Below are 17,656 nucleotides of genomic sequence, written 5' to 3'. Positions count from 1 at the left end.
GGGGCTGTGATATGTTCCTCTTTAGCTGTTGGGAGAGGCCCAGGAGCTGTGATATGTTCCTCTTTAGCTGTTGGGAGAGGCTCAGGGGCTGTGATATGTTCCTCTTTAGCTGTTGGGAGAGGCCCAGGAGCTGTGATATGTTCCTCTTTAGCTGTTGGGAGAGGCCCGGGGGCTGTGATATGTTCCTCTTTAGCTGTTGGGAGAGCCCCAGTGGCTGTGATATATTCCTCTGTAGCTGTTGGGAGAGGCCCGGGGGCTGTGATATGTTCCTCTTTAGCTGTTGGGAGAGGCCCAGGAGCTGTGATATGTTCCTCTTTAGCTGTTGGGAGAGGCCCAGGGGCTGTGATATGTTCCTCTTTAGCTGTTGGGAGAGGCCCAGGAGCTGTGATATGTTCCTCTTTAGCTGTTGGGAGAGGCCCAGGGGCTGTGATATGTTCCTCTTTAGCTGTTGGGAGAGGCCCAGGGGCTGTGATATGTTCCTCTTTAGCTGTTGGGAGAGGCCAGGAGCTGTGATATGTTCCTCTTTAGCTGTTGGGAGAGGCTCAGGGGCTGCTATATGTTCCTCTTTAGCTGTTGGGAGAGTCCCAGGAGCTGTGATATGTTCCTCTTTAGCTGTTGGGAGAGACCCAGGGGGGCTGTGATATGTTCCTCTTTAGCTGTTGGGAGAGGCCCAGTGGCTGTGATATATTCCTCAGTAGCTGTTGGGAGAGGCCCGGGGGCTGTGATATGTTCCTCTTTAGCTGTTGGGAGAGGCCCAGTGGCTGTGATATGTTCCTCTTTAGTTGTTGGGAGAAGCCCAGTGGCTGTGATATGTTCCTCTTTAGCTGTTGGGAGAGGCCCGGGGGCTGTGATATGTTACTCTTTAGCTGTTGGGAGAGTCCCAGGGGCTGTGATATGTTACTCTTTAGCTGTTGGGAGAGGCCCAGGGGCTGTGATATGTTCCTTTTTAGCTGTTGGGAGAGGCCCGGGGGCTGTGATATGTTCCTCTTTAGCTGTTGGGAGAGGCCCAGGGGCTGTGATATGTTCCTCTTTAGCTGTTGGGAGAGTCCCAGTGGCTGTGATATGTTCCTCTTTAGCTGTTGTGAGAGTCCCAGGGGCTATGATATGTTCCTCTTTAGCTGTTGGGAGAGTCCCAGTGGCTGTGATATGTTCCTCTTTAGCTGTTGTGAGAGTCCCAGTGGCTGTGATATGTTCCTCTTTAGCTGTTGGGAGAGCCCCAGTGGCTGGATATGTTCCTCTTTAGCTGTTGTGAGAGTCCCAGGGGCTGTGATATGTTCCTCTTTAGCTGTTGGGAGAGGCCCAGGGCTGTGATATGTTCCTCTTTAGCTGTTGGGAGAGGCCCGGGGGCTGTGATATGTTCCTCTTTAGCTGTTGGGAGAGGCCCGGGGGGCTGTGATATGTTCCTCTTTAGCTGTTGGGAGAGGCCCAGGGGCTGTGATATGTTCCTCTTTAGCTGTTGGGAGAGGCCCAGGAGCTGTGATATGTTCCTCTTTAGCTGTTGGGAGAGGCCCAGGGGCTGTGATATGTTCCTCTTTAGCTGTTGGGAGAGGCCCAGGGGCTGTGATATGTTCCTCTTTAGCTGTTGGGAGAGGAGCTGTGATATGTTCCTCTTTAGCCAGGAGGCTCAGCTGTTGGGAGGGGCTGATATGTTTCTTTAGCTCCCAGGAGCTTTAGCTGTTGGGAGAGACCCAGGGGGGCTGTGATATGTTCCTCTTTAGCTGTTGGGAGAGGCCCAGTGGCTGTGATATATTCCTCAGTAGCTGTTGGGAGAGGCCCGGGGGCTGTGATATGTTCCTCTTTAGCTGTTGGGAGAGGCCCAGTGGCTGTGATATGTTCCTCTTTAGTTGTTGGGAGAAGCCCAGTGGCTGTGATATGTTCCTCTTTAGCTGTTGGGAGAGGCCCAGGGGCTGTGATATGTTACTCTTTAGCTGTTGGGAGAGTCCCAGGGGCTGTGATATGTTACTCTTTAGCTGTTGGGAGAGGCCCAGGGGCTGTGATATGTTCCTTTTTAGCTGTTGGGAGATGCCCAGGGGCTGTGATATGTTCCTCTTTAGCTGTTGGGAGATGCCCAGGGGCTGTGATATGTTCCTCTTTAGCTGTTGGGAGAGTCCCAGTGGCTGTGATATGTTCCTCTTTAGCTGTTGTGAGAGTCCCAGGGGCTATGATATGTTCCTCTTTAGCTGTTGGGAGAGTCCCAGTGGCTGTGATATGTTCCTCTTTAGCTGTTGGGAGAGTCCCAGGGTCTGTGATATGTTGGGAGAGGCTCTTTAGCTGTTGGGAGAGGCCTGGGGGCTGTGATATGTTCCTCTTTAGCTGTTGGGAGAGGCCCAGGGGCTGTGATATGTTCCTCTTTAGCTGTTGGGAGAGGCCCAGGAGCTGTGATATGTTCCTCTTTAGCTGTTGGGAGAGTCCCAGGGGCTGTGATATGTTCCTCTTTAGCTGTTGGGAGAGGCCCAGGAGCTGTGATATGTTCCTCTTTAGCTGTTGGGAGAGGCCCAGGGGCTGTGATATGTTCCTCTTTAGCTGTTGGGAGAGGCCCAGGGGCTGTGATATGTTCCTCTTTAGCTGTTGGGAGAGGCCCAGGAGCTGTGATATGTTCCTCTTTAGCTGTTGGGAGAGGCCCAGGGGCTGTGATATGTTCCTCTTTAGCTGTTGGGAGAGTCCCAGGGCTGTGATATGTTCCTCTTTAGCTGTTGGGAGAGGCCCAGGGGCTGTGATATGTTCCTCTTTAGCTGTTGGGAGAGGCCCGGGGGCTGTGATATGTTCCTCTTTAGCTGTTGGGAGAGGCCCAGGGGCTGCTGATATGTTCCTTTAGCTTTAGCTGTTGGGAGAGGCCCAGGGCTGTGATATGTTCCTCTTTAGCTGTTGGGAGAGGCCTCAGGGGCTGCTGATATGTTCCTCTTTAGCTGTTGGGAGAGGCCCAGGGGCTGTGATATGTTCCTCTTTAGCTGTTGGGAGAGTCCCAGTGGCTGTGATATGTTCCTCTTTAGCTGTTGTGAGAGTCCCAGGGGCTATGATATGTTCCTCTTTAGCTGTTGGGAGAGTCCCAGTGGCTGTGATATGTTCCTCTTTAGCTGCTGTGAGAGTCCCAGTGGCTGTGATATGTTCCTCTTTAGCTGTTGGGAGAGCCCCAGTGGCTGTTATATGTTCCTCTTTAGCTGTTGGGAGAGGCACAGGGGCTGTGATATGTTCCTCTTTAGCTGTTGGGAGAGGCCCAGGAGCTTTGATATGTTCCTCTTTAGCTGTTGGGAGAGGCCCAGGGGCTGTGATATGTTCCTCTTTAGCTGTTGGGAGAGGCCCAGGGCTGTGATATGTTCCTCTTTAGCTGTTGGGAGAGCTGTGATATGCCTTTAGCTGGGGCTGTGATATGTTCCTCTTTAGCTGTTGGGAGAGCCCAGTGGCTGTGATATATTCCTCAGTAGTAGCTGTTGGGAGAGGCCCAGGGGCTGTGATATGTTCCTCTTTAGCTGTTGGGAGAGGCCCAGGGCTGTGATATGTTCCTCTTTAGCTGTTGGGAGAGGCCCAGGGCTGTGATATGTTCCTCTTTAGCTGTTAGCTGTGATATGTTCCTCTTTAGCTGTTGGGAGAGGCCCAGGGGCTGTGATATGTTCCTCTTTAGCTGTTGGGAGAGGCCCAGGGGCTGTGATATGTTCCTCTTTAGCTGTGATATGTTCCTCTTTAGCTGTTGGGAGAGGCTCAGGGGCTGCTATATGTTCCTCTTTAGCTGTTGGGAGAGTCCCAGGAGCTGTGATATGTTCCTCTTTAGCTGTTGGGAGAGACCCAGGGGGGCTGTGATATGTTCCTCTTTAGCTGTTGGGAGAGGCCCAGTGGCTGTGATATATTCCTCAGTAGCTGTTGGGAGAGGCCCGGGGGCTGTGATATGTTCCTCTTTAGCTGTTGGGAGAGGCCCAGTGGCTGTGATATGTTCCTCTTTAGTTGTTGGGAGAAGCCCAGTGGCTGTGATATGTTCCTCTTTAGCTGTTGGGAGAGGCCCGGGGGCTGTGATATGTTACTCTTTAGCTGTTGGGAGAGTCCCAGGGGCTGTGATATGTTACTCTTTAGCTGTTGGGAGAGTCCCAGGGGCTGTGATATGTTCCTCTTTAGCTGTTGGGAGAGTCCCAGTGGCTGTGATATGTTCCTCTTTAGCTGTTGGGAGAGTCCCAGTGGCTGTGATATGTTCCTCTTTAGCTGTTGGGAGAGTCCCAGGGGCTGTGATATGTTCCTCTTTAGCTGTTGGGAGAGGCCCAGGGCTGTGATATGACTCTTTAGCTGTGGGGGCTGTGATATGTTCCTCTTTAGCTGTTGGGAGAGGCCCAGGGGCTGTGATATGTTCCTCTTTAGCTGTTGGGAGAGGCCCAGGAGCTGTGATATGTTCCTCTTTAGCTGTTGGGAGAGGCTCAGGGGCTGTGATATGTTCCTCTTTAGCTGTTGGGAGAGGCCCAGGAGCTGTGATATGTTCCTCTTTAGCTGTTGGGAGAGGCACGGGGGGCTGTGATATGTTCCTCTTTAGCTGTTGGGAGAGCCCCAGTGGCTGTGATATATTCCTCAGTAGCTGTTGGGAGAGGCCCGGGGGCTGTGATATGTTCCTCTTTAGCTGTTGGGAGAGGCCCAGGAGCTGTGATATGTTCCTCTTTAGCTGTTGGGAGAGGCCCAGGGGCTGTGATATGTTCCTCTTTAGCTGTTGGGAGAGGCCCAGGAGCTGTGATATGTTCCTCTTTAGCTGTTGGGAGAGGCCCAGGGGCTGTGATATGTTCCTCTTTAGCTGTTGGGAGAGGCCCAGGGGCTGTGATATGTTCCTCTTTAGCTGTTGGGAGAGGCACAGGAGCTGTGATATGTTCCTCTTTAGCTGTTGGGAGAGGCTCAGGGGCTGCTATATGTTCCTCTTTAGCTGTTGGGAGAGTCCCAGGAGCTGTGATATGTTCCTCTTTAGCTGTTGGGAGAGACCCAGGGGGGCTGTGATATGTTCCTCTTTAGCTGTTGGGAGAGGCCCAGTGGCTGTGATATATTCCTCAGTAGCTGTTGGGAGAGGCCCGGGGGCTGTGATATGTTCCTCTTTAGCTGTTGGGAGAGGCCCAGTGGCTGTGATATGTTCCTCTTTAGTTGTTGGGAGAAGCCCAGTGGCTGTGATATGTTCCTCTTTAGCTGTTGGGAGAGGCCCGGGGGCTGTGATATGTTACTCTTTAGCTGTTGGGAGAGTCCCAGGGGCTGTGATATGTTACTCTTTAGCTGTTGGGAGAGGCCCAGGGGCTGTGATATGTTCCTCTTTAGCTGTTGGGAGAGGCCCGGGGGCTGTGATATGTTCCTCTTTAGCTGTTGGGAGAGGCCCAGTGGCTGTGATATGTTCCTCTTTAGTTGTTGGGAGAAGCCCAGTGGCTGTGATATGTTCCTCTTTAGCTGTTGGGAGAGGCCCGGGGGCTGTGATATGTTACTCTTTAGCTGTTGGGAGAGTCCCAGGGGCTGTGATATGTTACTCTTTAGCTGTTGGGAGAGGCCCAGGGGCTGTGATATGTTCCTTTTTAGCTGTTGGGAGAGGCCCGGGGGCTGTGATATGTTCCTCTTTAGCTGTTGGGAGAGGCCCAGGGGCTGTGATATGTTCCTCTTTAGCTGTTGGGAGAGTCCCAGTGGCTGTGATATGTTCCTCTTTAGCTGTTGTGAGAGTCCCAGGGGCTATGATATGTTCCTCTTTAGCTGTTGGGAGAGTCCCAGTGGCTGTGATATGTTCCTCTTTAGCTGTTGTGAGAGTCCCAGTGGCTGTGATATGTTCCTCTTTAGCTGTTGGGAGAGCCCCAGTGGCTGTTATATGTTCCTCTTTAGCTGTTGTGAGAGTCCCAGGGGCTGTGAAATGTTCCTCTTTAGCTGTTGGGAGAGGCCCTGTGGCTGTGATATGTTCCTCTTTAGCTGTTGGGAGAGGCCCGGGGGCTGTGATATGTTCCTCTTTAGCTGTTGGGAGAGGCCCGGGGGGCTGTGATATGTTCCTCTTTAGCTGTTGGGAGAGGCCCAGGGGCTGTGATATGTTCCTCTTTAGCTGTTGGGAGAGGCCCAGGGCTGTGATATGTTCCTCTTTAGCTGTTGGGAGAGGCCCTGGGGCTGTGATATGTTCCTCTTTAGCTGTTGGGAGAGGCCCAGGGGCTGTGATATGTTCCTCTTTAGCTGTTGGGAGAGGCCCAGGAGCTGTGATATGTTCCTCTTTAGCTGTTGGGAGAGGCCCAGGGGCTGTGATATGTTCCTCTTTAGCTGTTGGGGGAGGGCTGTGATCCCAGGAGCTGTGATATGTTCCTCTTTAGCTGTTGGGAGAGGCCCAGGGGCTGTGATATGTTCCTCTTTAGCTGTTGGGAGAGGCCCAGTGGCTGTGATATGTTCCTCTTTAGCTGTTGGGAGAGGCCCGGGGGCTGTGATATGTTCCCTCTTTAGCTGTTGGGAGAGTCCCAGGGGCTGTGATATGTTCCTCTTTAGCTGTTGGGAGAGGCCCAGGGGCTGTGATATGTTCCTCTTTAGCTGTTGGGAGAGGCCCAGGGGCTGTGATATGTTCCTCTTTAGCTGTTGGGAGAGGCCCAGGGGCTGTGATATGTTCCTCTTTAGCTGTTGGGAGAGTCCCAGTGGCTGTGATATGTTCCTCTTTAGCTGTTGTGAGAGTCCCAGGGGCTATGATATGTTCCTCTTTAGCTGTTGGGAGAGTCCCAGTGGCTGTGATATGTTCCTCTTTAGCTGTTGGGAGAGTCCCAGGGTCTGTGATATGTTACTCTTTAGCTGTTGGGAGAGGCCTGGGGGCTGTGATATGTTCCTCTTTAGCTGTTGGGAGAGGCACAGGGGCTGTGATATGTTCCTCTTTAGCTGTTGGGAGAGGCCCAGGAGCTGTGATATGTTCCTCTTTAGCTGTTGGGAGAGTCTCAGGGGCTGTGATATGTTCCTCTTTAGCTGTTGGGAGAGGCCCATGAGCTGTGATATGTTCCTCTTTAGCTGTTGGGAGAGGCCCAGGGGCTGTGATATGTTCCTCTTTAGCTGTTGGGAGAGGCCCAGGGGCTGTGATATGTTCCTCTTTAGCTGTTGGGAGAGGCCCAGGGCTGTGATATGTTCCTCTTTAGCTGTTGGGAGAGGCTCAGGGGCTGCTATATGTTCCTCTTTAGCTGTTGGGAGAGTCCCAGGAGCTGTGATATGTTCCTCTTTAGCTGTTGGGAGAGACCCAGGGGGGCTGTGATATGTTCCTCTTTAGCTGTTGGGAGAGGCCCAGTGGCTGTGATATGTTCCTCTTTAGCTGTTGGGAGAGGCCCAGGAGCTGTGATATGTTCCTCTTTAGCTGTTGGGAGAGGCTCAGGGGCTGCTATATGTTCCTCTTTAGCTGTTGGGAGAGTCCCAGGAGCTGTGATATGTTCCTCTTTAGCTGTTGGGAGAGACCCAGGGGGGCTGTGATATGTTCCTCTTTAGCTGTTGGGAGAGGCCCAGTGGCTGTGATATATTCCTCAGTAGCTGTTGGGAGAGGCCCGGGGCTGTGATATGTTCCTCTTTAGCTGTTGGGAGAGGCCCTGTGGCTATGATATGTTCCTCTTTAGTTGTTGGGAGAAGCCCAGTGGCTGTGATATGTTCCTCTTTAGTTGTTGGGAGAAGCCCAGTGGCTGTGATATGTTCCTCTTTAGCTGTTGGGAGAGGCCCGGGGCTGTGATATGTTACTCTTTAGCTGTTGGGAGAGTCCCAGGGGCTGTGATATGTTACTCTTTAGCTGTTGGGAGAGGCCCAGGGGCTGTGATATGTTCCTTTTTAGCTGTTGGGAGAGGCCCGGGGCTGTGATATGTTCCTCTTTAGCTGTTGGGAGAGACCCAGGGGGGCTGTGATATGTTCCTCTTTAGCTGTTGTGAGAGTCCCAGTGGATATGTTCCTCTTTGAGCTGTTCGGGGGCTGTGATATGTTCTTTATGTTCCAGGGGCTGTGATATGTTCCTCTTTAGCTGTTGGGAGAGCCCCAGTGGCTGTTATATGTTCCTCTTTAGCTGTTGTGAGAGTCCCAGAGGCTGTGAAATGTTCCTCTTTAGCTGTTGGGAGAGGCCCGGGGGCTGTGATATGTTCCTCTTTAGCTGTTGGGAGAGTCCCAGGGGCTGTGATATGTTACTCTTTAGCTGTTGGGAGAGGCCTGGGGGCTGTGATATGTTCCTCTTTAGCTGTTGGGAGAGTCCCAGTGGCTGTGATATGTTCCTCTTTAGCTGTTGGGAGAAGCCCAGTGGCTGTGATATGTTCCTCTTTAGCTGTTGGGAGAGCCCCAGGGGCTGTGGCTGTGTGACCCCATCGATTTCCCCATATAATAAAAATCTATGGATTCTCTGCTCTTGATCAACAGTTTATAAAGATGTCATTCCCTGATCGATAACTAATCAATAAGGCAAACAGATGGGAGAGATGTAAAGCAAGAGATAAGGAGAGTGTAGAGAACGGCTCTAATGGATGCGTACAGTAGTGTGTCTGCTTCTGAAGGTTGTTACAAACAGTCTTCCTCCCTGTGTCGTTTTGAATAGAAGCATTTGGTAGACCCTCCATGTGGTCCCAGTATTAACGTCATTACAGCTGATGCCTCATATCTCATTGGCTCACCATATTTTCTCCACTCCATTTTACGTACAGTAATTGGGCTTTACTTGAGTGCCAGCGTCTTGATGTCATAGTCAGTGTTTCTTCCTGTTTATATTGAAGCTTTAGGGGATGTTAGGGATGTAAAACAGCATACATGTCAGGGGCAGGAGCAGTGGGAAAGGGAGGCATATGCACTCTCTCCATGACCTGACTGTCCTGCTTCAACGGTCAATATAGCTACCACCCATCCCTCCCTACATAGCTCCTCAAAACAGCTACCATCCATCCCTCCCTACATAGCTCCTCAAAACAGCTACCATCCATCCCTTCCTACATAGCTCCTCAAAACAGCTACCATCCATCCCTCCCTACATAGCTCCTCAAAACAGCTACCATCCATCCCTCCCTACATAGGTCCTCAAAACAGCTACCATCCATCCCTTCCTACATAGCTCCTCAAAACAGCTGCCATCCATCCTGCTCTACAAAGCTCCTCAAAACAGCTACCATCCACCCCTCCCTACATATCTCCCTGAAAACAGCTACCATCAATCCCTCCTTACATAGCTCCTCAAAACAGCTACCATCCATCCCTCCTTACATATCTCCTCAAAACAGCTACCATCCATCCCTCCTTACATAGCTCCTCAAAACAACTACCATCCATCCCTCCCTACATAGCTCCCTCAAAACAGCTACCATCCATCCCTCCCTATATAGCTCCTCAAAACAGCTACCATCCATCCCTCCCTACATAGCTTCTCAAAACAGCTACCATCCATCCCTCCCTACATAGCTCCTCCCTCAAACAACTACCATCCATCCCTCCCTACATAGCTCCTCCCTCAAACAGCTACCATCCATCCCTTCCTACATAACTCCTCAAAACAGCTACCATCCATCCCTCCCTACATAGCTCCTCAAAACAGCTTCCATCCATCCCTTCATACACAGCTCCCTCAAAACAGCTACCATCCATCCCTCCCTACATAGCTCCTCAAAACAGCTTCCATCCATCCCTTCATACACAGCTCCCTCAAAACAGCTACCATCCATCCCTTTCTACATAGCTCCTCAAAACAGCTACTATCCATCCCTCCCTACATATCTCCCTCAAAACAGCTACCATCCATCCCTCCCTACATAGCTCCTCAAAACAGCTAGCATCCATCCCTCCCTACATAGCTCCTCAAAACAGCTACCATCCATCCCTCCTTACATATCTCCTCAAAACAGCTACCATCCATCCCTCCCTACAAAGCGCCATCAAAACAGCTAGCATCCATCCCTCCTTACATAGCTCCTCAAAACAGCTACCATCCATCCCTCCTTACATATCTCCTCAAAACAGCTACCATCCATCCCTCCCTACAAAGCGCCATCAAAACAGCTACCATCCATCCCTCCCTACATAGCTCCTCAAAACAGCTACCATCCATCCCTCCTTACATAGCTCCTCAAAACAGATACAATCCATCCCTCCCTAAATAGCTCCTCCCTCAAACAGCTACCATCCATCCCTCCCTACATAGCTCCTCAAAACGGCTACCATCCATCCCTCCCTACATAGCTCCCTCAAAACAGCGACAATCCATCCCTCCCTACATAGCTCCTCAAAACAGCTACCATCCATACCTCCCTACATAGCTCCTCAAAACAGCTACCATCCATACCTCCCAACATAGCTCCTCAAAACAGCTACCATCCATCCCTCCCTACATAGCTCCCTCCATTGTTCCTCACCTTCCTGTGTCATTGGAGCAGTGATTGCTGCTGTTAGATCATCACCGGGGGCTGAGCGGCGATGCTGAGGATTAGATGTGGAACAGGTGGGCCTGGGCGGATCTGGGCTGGTCTGGTCACACATGTCAGGGGCAGGAGCAGTGGGAAAGGGAGGCATATGCACTCTCTCCATGACCTGACTGTCCTGCTTCAACAGGCAATATAGCTACCACCCATCCCTTCCTACATAGCTCCTCAAAACAGCTACCATCCATCCCTTCCTACATAGCTCCTCAAAACAGCTACCATCCATCCCTTCCTACATAGCTCCCTCCAAAGGGAGGCATATGCACTTTCTCCATGACCTAACTGTCCTGCTTCAACAGACAGTATGGTGGTGGGGCACCTCTGACCCAAAATAAAACTCAATAAAACTCCAACAGCATCACAGACAGCCGTGCCTGAAACCCTGGCATTACTCTTTTTTTCTACCCCCGATTTTGGGGCTATTTTGAGCCATGTTCCTCTGACAGGATCAGTGAAAACTGGAGGAAAAGGGCACACTTGGCGTCACAGAGCCCAGGGGAGAGGCCACATATATCCTGCCATCTCTGAGTATTGACCAACGGCAGCTCCACTTACATCCTGAAACCTGCATCACCCCCTGTACACTGAGCTCTCACTGACACTCACCCTTTCTAAACCCTCTCTGTCTCTCTCTGTCTCACTGTATCTCTATCGCTCTCTTTCTCTCTCTCTTTTGCACCCTCCCTCTGTTTTCTCCCCCCTCTCCAACATACACACACTAACATGACAATGATAAGCAAATTGATCATCTTAACATCCCTCCATCACAATATATTACAGTGTTGGTATAATTGTTTCATTGTATTCACACTGTCTAATTGTTTAATTGTTTCACTGTATTCATACTGAATGTATCCGATGATCTGTCCCCGAACACTAACCCTAGCGTCATGTCCACATTCCAGCTCAACCCTAACCCTAGCCTCAACCATAACCCTGACCCAAGCTTCATGTTTACATGCCAGTTCAACCCTAACCCTAGGGCTTGATTCAATCCGTAGTGCTGAATATCTGTGCTACCGCGCAATAGAAATGTAAAGACAATGTTCCTACGTTAGTGGAGACCGCATTCATAGTAAACGGAGATACTGTAAACTTCAGCGATACGGATTGAATCGAGCCCCTACTCTTTTCCATAACCCTTTTCCCCTTGCATTAATCTTATGGTGCAATTTGGCTATTCCGTCCCCTTCCGTGTCTGCACATTTGTTTGTGCTGTAAATGTTGATAGATGATTAACTCTCATTAGCAAGAAACATCCCATCCAAACAGCAATTATTGACACAGAGACACAGACTCTGCTTGGATGATGCTCCAGTCACAGCCCTCTGCTGTTTTCCATTCATCTCTCTGAATGGGAGCGCTGTAGACAGGTCATTATTCAGGGCACGGGGGTATGGTGTGCCATGGCATTGAGAGGCAATAGATCCAGGGACTACAGGGTATTGTTCCACCACATCATAAGGAAGGGCCTGCAGCTGTACTGCAGCTGAATCCAGTGCTGCAGAGGAAATGTCTGGTGGCGTATCCATTGTACTGCCCAGCAGATTTCATGAGACAGGTAAGGTTGGCACTGCTGGCATCTCCCACTACCAGCCAGGGCCGAGAGTCCTGGGGGTCTGGACATAACCTGTCATGTCATTAAGCATCTGTGCACTCAGGGGCCTAAGCCAAGTCCAGGTCTGTTGAACTGATGGATGATGCAATCACTGTAAAGAACAGCACAAAACCGTACCAGCCACGGTTCCCTTTTAACCAATAAATATATACTGTGCTGGTGAATGTATAATCCTATAACAATCAAAGCAACAATGATAGCAACACAACTATAAAGGGACTACTTGAATCGTAATCATTCTAATGACGGTTACTTGAGGTGTTGTTGTTGACATTTAGACTCAAGCCAAGGCTTTAGTTGCACATACCCGTGAGATGCTGTACACGGCATATGCTGGGGATAGTCAAGACAGATTGATCAATGCTGAGTAAAGTGCCAAATCTCATTACCCCATACCAGATTTCAGCTCACTATTCATCCAACACACCATTACACTTCCAGCAGAAGCTTACCACTTTGCATAGCAGCCTCATGTGCAAATGGGTGTTAGCTCTAGATGGACTATCTACGTGTGCAACCAGAATATGTCTCTGGGTAACAAGCACACATGGACTTCTCATGCTAGAAATCAAACTGTTCTCCCTCCATAACTAATTTATATAGGGGCAGCAGAGAATAGCAGAGAACCAGTAGGAGAGCTAGAGAAAGTTAACTACTCTTAAACCCATATGAATGTCCAGATCCCCTATTACTAGTCTGTTCAACCTCTCTTTCATATCGTCTGAGATTCCTAAAGAGTGGAAAGCGGCCGCGGTCTTCCCCCTCTTCAAAGGGGGAGACACTCTAGACCCAAACTATATCCATCCTGCCCTGCCTTTCTAAAGTCTTCGAAAGCCAAGTGAACAAACAGATCACCGACCATTTCGAATCCCACCGTACCTTCTCCGCTATGCAATCTGGTTTCCGAGCTGGTCACGGGTACACCTCAGCCACGCTCAAGGTCCTAAACGATATCATAACCCCCATCGATAAATGACAGTATTGTGCAGTCATCTTCATCGATCTGGCCAAGGCTTTTGACTTTGTCAATCACCATATTCTTATCGGCAGACTCAACAGCTTTGGTTTCTCTAATGATTGCCTCGCCTGGTTCACTAACTACTTCTCAGATAGAGTTCAGTGTGTCAAATCGGAGGGCCTGTTGTCCAGACCACTGGCAGTCCCTATGGGGATGTCACAGGGTTCAATGGCCGACTCATTCCTCTGTATATATCAATGATGTCGCTCTTGCTGCGAGCGATTCTTTGATCCACCTCTATGGAGACGACACCATTCTGTATACATCTGGCCCGTCTTTGGACACTGTGTTAACAAACCTCCAAACAAGCTTCAATGCCATACAACACTCCTTCCGTGGCCTCCAACTGCTCTTAAATGCTAGTAAAATGAAATGCATGCTCTTCAACCGATCGCTGCCCGCACCTGCCCGCCCGACTAGCATCACTACTCTGGACGGTTCTGACTTAGAATATGTGGACTGTAAACTCACCTTCCAGACTCATATTAAGCATCTCCAATGCAAAATTAAATCTAGAATTGGCTTCTTATTTCGCAACAAAGCTTCTTTCACTCATGCTGCCAAACATACCCTCGTAAAATTGACTATCCTACCGATCCTTGACTTCAGCGATGTCATTTACAAAATAGCCTCCAACACTCTACTCAGAAAATTGGATGCAGTCTATCACAGTTCCATCCATTTTGTCACCAAAGCCACATATACTACCCACAACTGCGACCTGTATGCTCTCGTTGGCTGGTCCTCGCTACATATTCATCTCCAACCCCACTGGCTCCAGGTCATCTATTAGTCTTTGCCAGGTAAAGCCCGCCTTATCTCAGCTCACTGGTCACCATAGCAACACCCACCAGTAGCATGCGCTCCAGCAGGTATAGTTCACAGGTCATCCCCAAAGCCAACACCTCCTTTGGCCGCCTTTCCTTACAGTTCTCTGCTGCCAATGACTGGAACGAATTGCAAAAATCACTGAAGTTGGAGACTTATATCTCCCTCACTAAATTTAAGCATCAGCTATCTGAGCAGCTTACCGATCGCTGCAGCTGTACATAGCCCATCTGTAAATAGCCCATCCAACCAACTACCTACCCCATCTCCATATTTGTTTTTGTTTTTCTACTCTTTTGCACACCAGTATTTCTACTCGCACATCCTCATTACTTCGCCACTATGGCCTATTTATTGCCTTACCTCCTTACTTAATTTACACACACTGTATAGACATTTTTCTATTGTGTTATTGACTGTACATTTGTTTATCCCATGTGTAACTCTGTGTTGTTGTTTTTGTCGCACTGCTTTGCTTTATCTTGGCCAGGTCGCAGATGTAGATGAGAACTTGTTCTCAACTGGCCTACCTGGTTGAAAAAAGTTGAAATAAAAAATAAAAAATGAAGTTACTATATATTCATTGCTAGCATGCATTCCTGGGGAACAAAGATAATGACAGTGTATTGGTATGATCTAGATATATGCATCCAATCTTAATACAAATGTGTTATAATGTTGTTACTATAGTAAATGCAGTGAAGAACAACCTAACACAGTTAGAATTCCAACCAAGCACCATGTACAGTATTATGAAGGTGTCCTGTCTGTCATGCATGGATCTCATTGAGGACACTCTCTGTAGGGGACCGTCACTTGTTAGCACCTGCCTGTCACACTGACTGTGTATGAGTGCTGTGGTGTCCCTATGACTTCACACACATGCCGAGACTGAGAAGTGTGTCCTCAGCACCAGTCTGAGTTCCTCGTCTCAACACCAACGTGTCAGCGCCCTCTAAAGGTCAACAGGGAGAATGCAACACTGAACCGTTTTTTAATTTTACCTTTATTTTAATAGGCAAGTCAGTTAAGCAGAAATTCTTATTTTCAATGACGGCCTAGGAACAGTGGGTTAACTGCCTGTTCAGGGGCAGAACGACAGATTTGTACCTTGTCAGCTCAGGGATTCGAACTTGCAACCTTTCGGTTACTAGTCCAACGCTCTAACCACGAGGCTACCCTGGAGTGAAAACAGTATATAAAGTAGTCTAAAAACAAAAAGCTCAAGTCAAAAGGTTGGCCTATCCCTTCAGACTCCTATAAGAGTGGCCCCAGCGCTCCACCTGGCCAGTGCTTGGCTCAGATGACATACAGGAGGAAGTGCCAAGTCAGTGCTGTAATCCACAGGGTGAATAAACATGGATTTAACTGGAACCGAGGGCCTTTAAACTGACTACAGCTCAGAGACAGAATCGTACATATTAATCACCTCAGTCATCACACATACTGTACATCCAGAAATACAGTAAATAGACTGGAGTGGTAAATAACCACAACATATTCTGATTCCGATTTCAGCACAGATATGGGTCTACAATACAAGTCTAGACTGGAAGATAATATGGTAAGATAAGCTGTGGACGCAATGATTTTGGAGAGCCTTTTTCCTGGCTCCAAGCTCTCTCTCTCTCCGGCCGCTCTCTCGCTCTCCTGTCCTCCAACAGACGGTCGCAGCGAAGCCACACTCCAAATCCGGTGTGCAGATGGACACCAGTGCCAGATCTAATCCTGAGCGGCTTGGCACTGGGGGTAGAGAGAGAGAGGGAGAGAGAGACAGGGAGAGAGAGGGGGAGAGGGAGTGGGGGGTGTTGGGAAGAAGGAAACAGTACTGGACATTTGGTTAGGTGGTGCAAATTGAATCTGTTCCCTCACCCTCATTCTGTTAGCAGCATAAGCAGCTGGGCCCTATAGCTCCCTGTACTGAGCCCAGGCAGCATCCAGACTGACGCTAGCAGATTGCTTGGCTTTTATTATTTTCCGACCCTTGATTATGTGGCCAAAACACTAAATGTCTGGTAAACTCTCTTTTCCATTCGCTTCAAAGTCTGCAATTCCCTCTACTCCAGCTCTCCTTCAAGGAGTGACCTCATCCTGTCTGTTCTGCAGCCCAGGAGAGGAGGAAAGGAGGAGAGAGGACGGGGGTTATCACAGAACCCTCCATCACTCCCAGCAACATGTTCTCCTGTTCAATCCCTCATCGGCCACTCATGAACGAGGGGCACCATGCCAGAGACATGCCGCTATACTCCTTGACCTCAGTCACATTGACTTGCGGAAGATTTTCTTTAACATCAGCACACTTCCACTCCCTCTTCTCTCTCTCTCTCTCTATCTCTTTCTCACTGTTTCTCTGTCTCTCTCTCTCTCTCTCTCTCATTCCTTCTCCCTCCCTCTCTCAGTCCAGTGGCTGAGGGAGAAGGCCTGTCCTGTGCCAAGGTGTTCTAATGCATGCCTCTCGGAGCACCTAATTTCCCACCTGACCCCACCACTACCCATAAAGCATTGGGTCACCAGCCGCCCACTCACCTCATCACACAAATTGTGTCAGCACAGGGCACCAGGGTCCTTTATTGTCCAGCCCAGCACTTTTGTTTCCATTTATAGCGGAGTCTTTTCAGCAATTCTTATCATTATTTCCCCTAATGGGTAGATGGAGGGTGGGTGGATTTCAATGACGCAGAATCCCGGTGCTAACGACAGCACCTTTAAAATGTGGTAATTGTTATTAAGCCCAGATCATATTAAGTCGTTCAGCTGGAGTTTGGCTCGGACACTCTTTCCTCTTGCCTTTGTAGTTCACGTCTGAAGGGTGCACACTTTTCTGACATGGCTGAAACAGAGACAACAAAATATACTGTACATAGTGTTTCATCCCGGTTTGCAGCCCTGTGAGTTAAAGAGTGGTGCAGGACATTCAGTCATGTCGTTTGTGTGCACTCTGTGGGTCAAATTCAATCAAGCATCCCTTAAAGCCATCTTTATCTCTCACTGGCTCTATACCTCCCTGTTGGAGGTCACACCCAAGCTGGACACATTTGGCAAAGGTCCTGCAGATTCTTTTGGCACATATATGTATTTCACTTACAGTACCAGTCAACAGTTTGGACACACCTACTCATTCAAGGGTTTTGCTTTATTTTTACTATTTTCTACATTGTAGAATAATATTGAAGACATCAAAACTATGAAATAACACATATGGAATCATGTAGTAACCAGAAAAGTGTTAAACCTCTCAAAATATATTTCATATTTGAGATTCTTCAAAGCAGCCACCCTTTGTCTTGATGACAGGTTTGCACACTCTTGGCATTCTCTCAACCAGCTTCACCTGGAATGTTTTTCCAACAGTCTTGAAGAAGTTCCCACATATACTGTACTGCGCACTTGTTGGCTGCTTTTCCTTCATTCTGCGGTCCAACTCATCCCAAACCATCTCAATTGGGTTGAGGTCTGGTGATTGTGGAGGCCAGGTCATCTGATGCATCTCTCCGTCACTCTCCTTCTTGGTCAAATAGCCCTTACACAGCCTGGAGGTGTGTTTGGTCATTGTCCTTTTGAAAAACAAATGATAGTCCCAACTAAGCGCAAACCAGATGGGATGGCGTATTGCTGAATAATGATGTTGGTAGCCATGCTGGTTAAGTGTGCCTTAAATTCTAAATAAATCACAAACAGCAAAGCACCCCCACACCATCACACCTCCTTCTCCATGCTTCATGGTGGGAACCACATATGTAGAGATAATCCGTTCACCTACTCTGCGTCTCATAAAGATACGGCGGTTGGAACCAAAAATCAAACATTTGGATACCAGACCAAAGGACA

This window comes from Oncorhynchus masou, chromosome 15, assembly GCF_036934945.1.
Source record: "Oncorhynchus masou masou isolate Uvic2021 chromosome 15, UVic_Omas_1.1, whole genome shotgun sequence".
Classification (NCBI taxonomy): domain Eukaryota; kingdom Metazoa; phylum Chordata; class Actinopteri; order Salmoniformes; family Salmonidae; genus Oncorhynchus; species Oncorhynchus masou.
The sequence above is the reverse complement of the archived record's forward strand: the minus strand, read 5'-3'. Positions refer to the sequence as shown.